This window comes from Aegilops tauschii, chromosome 1 (assembly GCF_002575655.3).
Source record: "Aegilops tauschii subsp. strangulata cultivar AL8/78 chromosome 1, Aet v6.0, whole genome shotgun sequence".
NCBI lineage: Eukaryota > Viridiplantae > Streptophyta > Magnoliopsida > Poales > Poaceae > Aegilops > Aegilops tauschii.
This window is the reverse complement of record NC_053035.3, coordinates 177016244-177022435: the sequence shown is the minus strand read 5'-3', so window position 1 is coordinate 177022435 and position 6192 is coordinate 177016244.

Genomic DNA, 6192 nt, shown 5'->3' with positions numbered 1-6192 from the left:
ACTGCATCCGAGTGCGACAGTAGTGACCCCGCGGCAGAAGTCCTGATGGTCAACGGACCACGTAGTCCATCTGGCTTCCCCCGTGACGACGGTGGCGATGGCGGAGGCGATCCATCGCGTGTCCACAAGGAGTACCGCCCCGAGCCCCTCTCTTCGCAGTAGAGGGAAGAGCTTCGCCGCCGTAACATGGATGCACTTCACACTCCTATCGTTGGAGAAACCCCCGAGGCCCGGGCCTTAGAGGAGGTGCGCCTAGCCAACTTGGCCGAGCGCACTCGACTGGAGAACCTCCAGCACGCACTCGACGAGCGTGCTTGGCAGCGAGTTCCTGAGTCCAGTCGACGGCAACTTTTTCCGCCTCCAACCCAGGTATATCGAACTCCGATCCAGAATCTCACAGCTGCTGCCCGAATAGCAGAGTCGATTCAGCCTTCCGAGTCGGAGGCTAGTAGGGGTTTGATGCAGATCCGGGCTTTGCTCTGGGCGGCGGGGGAGCAGAACACAGCAGTGTCACAGTCTCGGAATAGGATTCATAGTAGATCTGTAATGGCAGACACAGTTCAGTCGGCCCACAGCCCAAGATCACCTCCAAGGCGTGAGGAACGTGGAGATCGACAAGATCAGTACAGAAACTATGAGCAGTATGATCGTCGTCGAGTACCCACGCCTCCCCCAAGGAGTGGGTCATACGCGCCTCGGCAACACGATGACAGACGCCCTCACAGTGGTGGGCGAAGGATTCCAGTCGACCCCCGAGAGCCGGGCTTTGACGCGAGATCCATTCTCGTTCAAGGTCTGGTTGACAGGAATAGGGCACACAGAGATGGCCACGATAGAGATTACCCGACTGGCAGTAGGGTGCATGTTTCAGCAGAGACATCAAAGCAGCAGTGATTCCTCCCAACTTCAGGTTGGCGACTGGAGTCAGCAAGTTCACTGGTGAGTCCAAGCCTGACACTTGGCTTGAGGACTACCGAGTGGCTGTGCAGATTGGTGGTGGCAATGATGAAGTGGCCATGAAGCACCTTCCTCTGATGTTAGAGGGCTCGGCCAGAGCGTGGTTGAATCAGTTAGCAACTGGCAGTTTTTATAGCTGGGAAGAGCTTGCCCGAGTGTTTGTCAGAACATTTGAAGGTACATGCAAACGGCCAGCAGGGCTAATAGAGCTACAGTCTTGTGTGCAGAAGTCGATTGAAACTTTGAGAGATTATATCCAGAGATGGATCACGTTGCACCACATGATGGAGAATGTGTCTGATCACCAAGCAGTTTGTGCCTTCATGGAAGGCGTCAAGTATCGAGAATTGAATCTGAAGTTCGGTCGGACCGGAGATATGTCTCTGAGTCGAATGATGGAAATTGCCACCAAGTATGCTAATGGTGAAGAGGAGGATTGGCTCCGGAGTGGCAAGCACAAAACAGTCGCCCACGAAACCGGGGGAGGGAACTCCAGTCGGAAGCAGAAGCGCAAAGCCGAGCCAGCTGCTCCTGAAGAAGCCTTAGCCGTGACTCAAGGAAAGTTCAAGGGGAAGCCCAAAGGGCCATGGAACCCCAAGAAAGTAAAAGATCAAGATGGAAATGATGTGTTGGATTTACCATGCCACATTCACACCAAAAAAGATGAGGAGGGTAATCTCATTTACCCGAAACATACCACTCGACAATGTAGACTCCTAATCTAGCAGTTCCGAGAGAAACAACCCAAAGAAAAGGAAAAAGAATCGAACAAAGTTGAGGATAAGGAAGAGGACGATGATGGTTACCCCCACGTCAATTCCACTCTGATGATTTTTGCTGATGTTGAGAGCAAGAGTTGACTGAAAGTCATCAACAGAGAAGTGAACATGGTCGCTCCGGCGACGCCCAGTTATTTGAAGTAGTCTCAGACTGCCATTACATTTGACCAGTGTGATCACCCGACACACATAGCCACCCCTGGGAGGCAAGCGTTGGTGCTCGACCCAGTCGTCGAAGGCACTCGGTTGACTAAGGTTCTGATGGATGGTAGCAGTGGCCTGAATATACTGTATGCGGAGACCTTGAAAGGAATGGGCATTCCGATGTCCAGACTCAGTGAAAGCAATATGAGTTTCCATGGGGTTATTCCTGGCAAGAAGGCTGAGTCACTCAGCCAGATCGCCCTCGATGTGGTTTTCGGTGATTCCAAGAATTACCGCAAAGAAAAGTTGACGTTTGAAGTCGTCGATTTCGAGAGTGCTTATCATGCTATTCTGGGCAGGCCGTCTTATGCACATTTTATGGCTCGACCATGCTACGTGTACCTCAAATTGAAGATGCCTGGTCCTAAAGGAGTGATCACTATCACTGGCAATCGGAAGAAGGCAGAAGAGTGCTTCTAGAAGGGCTCAAAGATCGCCGATGCGCAAATGGCAGTAGTGGAATTGCAGGAATATCAAAAGAATGCAGATCCGAGTGTTTTGTTGTGAGCTAAGAAGCATGCCACGGATTCAGCATTTCAGTCGTCTGGTGAAACGAAGCCGATTCATATTCACCCGACCGATCCCAATGCTGCTCCGACTCACATTTCGACAACACTCGACTCCAAATAGGAAGAAGCGCTCATCCAGTTCCTCCGTGAGAACTAGGACATCTTTGCATGGAAACCTTCTGACATGCCGGGTGTTCCTAGGGGGCTGGCTGAGCACCATTTGCGAGTTGACCCAAAAGTGAAACCAGTCAAAGAACATCTTCGACGGTCCGCCGTACAGAAGAGAAAAGCAATCGGTGAAGAAGTGGCTCGGCTCCTAGCAGCTGAGTTTATCCGAGAGATTTACCACTCCGAGTGGTTAGCCAATGTTGTCATGGTCCCCAAGAAGGACGACTCACTTCGCATGTGCATTGACTTCAAGCATATCAATCGGGGCTGCCCGAAAGATCACTTTCCTCTCCCCCGCATTGATCAAATAGTCGAACCGACTGCAGGGTGTGAGCGCTTGTCCTTTTTGGACGCCTATTCCGGGAATCATCAGATCCGACTGTATGGACCCGATGAGATAAAAACAGCTTTCATCACTCCATTTGGGTGCTTCTGTCATGTCACCATGCCATTCGGCCTGAAGAATGCTGGATCCACATTCATGAGGATGATTCAGAAGTGTTTACTCACTCAAATCAGTCGGAATGTGGAAGCATACATGGATGACATTGTGGTCAAGTCACGTAAAGGTTCTGTCCTGTTGGCTGACCTTGCTGAAACTTTTGCCAACCTCAGAAGGTATGATATCAAACTTAATCCATCAAAGTGCACATTCGGAGTTCCGGACGGAAAATTACTCGGCTTCCTCGTTTCCGAACGGGGGATCGACGCTAACCCAAAGAAAGTTGGTGCCATTCTCTGAATGAAACACCCTGTGCATGTGCACGATGTCCAGAAGATTACAGGTTGTCTGGCCGCCTTAAGTCGATTCATTTCTCGCCTCGGTGAAAAGGCATTGCTTCTTTACCGACTGATGAAAAAGTCTGATAAGTTCGAGTGGACTCCTGAAGCTGATGCAACATTTGCAGAGCTCAAAGCCCTGCTTTCCACCCAGCCGGTGCTTGCTGCCCCAATCAGCAAAGAGCTTTTACTGCTTTACATTGCAGCCACTGGACAAGTCGCCAGTACAGTACTTACGGTCCAGCGCAAAGAAGAAGGAGAAGCCTGTAAAGTTCAGCGCCCAGTATATTAGGTTTCTGAAGTTTTGACTCCATCAAAGCAAAGATATCCACATTATCAGAAGCTTGTTTATGGGATTTATATGACCACGAAGAAGGTTGCACATTATTTCTCTGACCACTCCATTATAGTCGTCAGCAACGCTCCATTACCAGAGATTCTGAACAACAGAGATGCAACTGGTCGAGTGGCAAAGTGGGCGATTGAACTCCTTCCCTTGGATATAAAGTTTGAGGCAAAGAAAGCTATCAAGTCCCAAGCAATAGTAGATTTCCTCGCCGAGTGGATCGAACAGCAACTGCCGACTCAAGTCCACTCGGAGCACTGGACCATGTTCTTTGATGGTTCCAAGATGCCGAGTGGTTCCGGTGCTGGGGTGGTACTGGTATCCCCCCGAGGAGACAAGCTCGGATATGTTCTCCAGATTCACTTTGATTCCTCCAATAACGAAGCGGAATATGAAGCACTCTTATATGGGTTACGTATGGCCATCTCACTCGGCGTCCGTCGCCTCATGGTCTACGGCGACTCAGATTTGGTAGTCAATCAAGTGATGAAGGAGTGGGACGTCAGAAGCCCAGCTATGACTGGTTACTGCAATGCGGTGAGGAAGTTGGAAAAGAAGTTTGAGGGGTTAGTGCTCCATCATATACCCCGACTGAAAAATCAAGCAGCCGATGATTTGGCAAAGATAGGTTCCAAGAGGGAAGCCATTCCCAGGAACGTGTTTTTGGAACACATTCATACACCTTCAGTTCAAGAAGATCCTTTCACTGAAGAGCCCCCGCAGCCTAAGAGTGCCACAGATCCGACTGAAGTCGAAGTCCCAGCTGTGGTCGGCCTGATCATGGAGGTTTTGGTCATCACTCCTGACTGGACAGTGCCATACATTGCGTATATCCTTAGGAAGGAACTCCCAGAGGATGAAGAAGAGGCTCGACAGATCGTCCGTTGATCCAAAGCCTTTACTGTGATAAGAGGACAACTGTTCAGGGAAAGCGTAACCGGAGTCAGCCAGAAATGCATAACACCAGAAGAAGGTCGAGTGATCCTCAACGACATCCACTCGGGGACCTGTGGTCACCTTGCGTCCTCTCAGACCATTGTGGCCAAAGCATACCGAGCTGGATTTTATTGGCCACGAGCAAATGAAATGGCAAAAGATATAGTCGACAAATGTGAAGGCTGCCAGTTTTACTCCAATATGTCCCACAAGCCTGCGTCAGCCCTGAAGACTATTCCACTCATCTGGCCCTTTGCTGTTTGGGGATTGGATATGGTTGGACCCCTGAGGACTAGTAGGAGCGGCTTCACTCATGTGCTTGTAGCAGTCGACAAGTTTACCAAATGGATTGAAGCCAAGCCTATCAAGAATCTTGAAGCCAATACTGCCGTCAGCTTCATCAGAGAATTGACATTCAGATATGGAGTTCTGCACAGCATCATCACTGACAACGGGTCGAACTTCGATTCTGATGAGTTCAGAGCCTTCTGTGCTTCCCAAGGCACACGAGTCGACTATGCTTCAGTCGCCCACCCCCAGTCGAATGGACAAGCAGAAAGAGCAAATGGCTTGATTCTCAAAGGACTGAAACCCCGACTGATGCGTGATCTCAAGCACGCAGCCGGCGCCTGGGTCGATGAACTTCCATCAGTTCTTTGGGGAATGAGGACAACTCCCAATCGGTCGACTGGCTGAACTCCATTCTTCTTGGTTTATGGAGCTGAAGCTGTTCTACCGAGTGACTTGCTTCACAATGCACCCTGAGTCGAGCTCTTCTCTGAAGATGAAGCAGAACAGGCCCTGCAGGACGCAGTTGATCTCCTAGAGGAGGAAAGAGAGATGGCCTTAATTCAGTCGACCATTTATCAGCAAGACTTGCGTCGATTCCACGCCAGAAACGTGAGGGGTCGAGCCTTTCAAGAGGGAGACTTGGTTCTTCGAGTGGATCAGCGGAAACCACACAAGCTCGCCCCTGCTTGGGAAGGTCCCTTCATTGTCACCAGAGTTCTCCACAATGGAGCATACCATCTTTACAATGTCGAGCATCAGAAAGACGAGCCACGGGCTTGGAACGCGGAGCTGCTCCGCCCCTTTTATACTTAAGCACTCATTCGGATGAGATGTAATACGAAATACCTTTGTAGTTTGTTTATCAAAGACAAGAGCTTTACAGTCTTCCTAAATGGTTGTTGTTGCTTTTGTTTGCGTCTGAAATCCCCCAGTGGGTGACTTTGCCGCGAATCCGTTTCGCCTAAAGTTTCAAAAATCCTACCGAGTGGTGAGCAAGCCTCTCACTCGGGGGCTTAGCCGCGAATCCATTTCGCCTAAGTTTGAAAAATCCTACCGAGTGATGAGCAAGCCTCTCAATCGGGGGCTTAGCTGCAGTCCAGTACTCGCCTAAGTTTGAAAAATCCTACCGAGTGATGAGCAAGCCTCTCACTCGGGGGCTTAGCTGCAGTCCAGTACTCGCCTAAGTTTGAAAAATCCTACCGAGTGATGAGCAAGCCTTTCA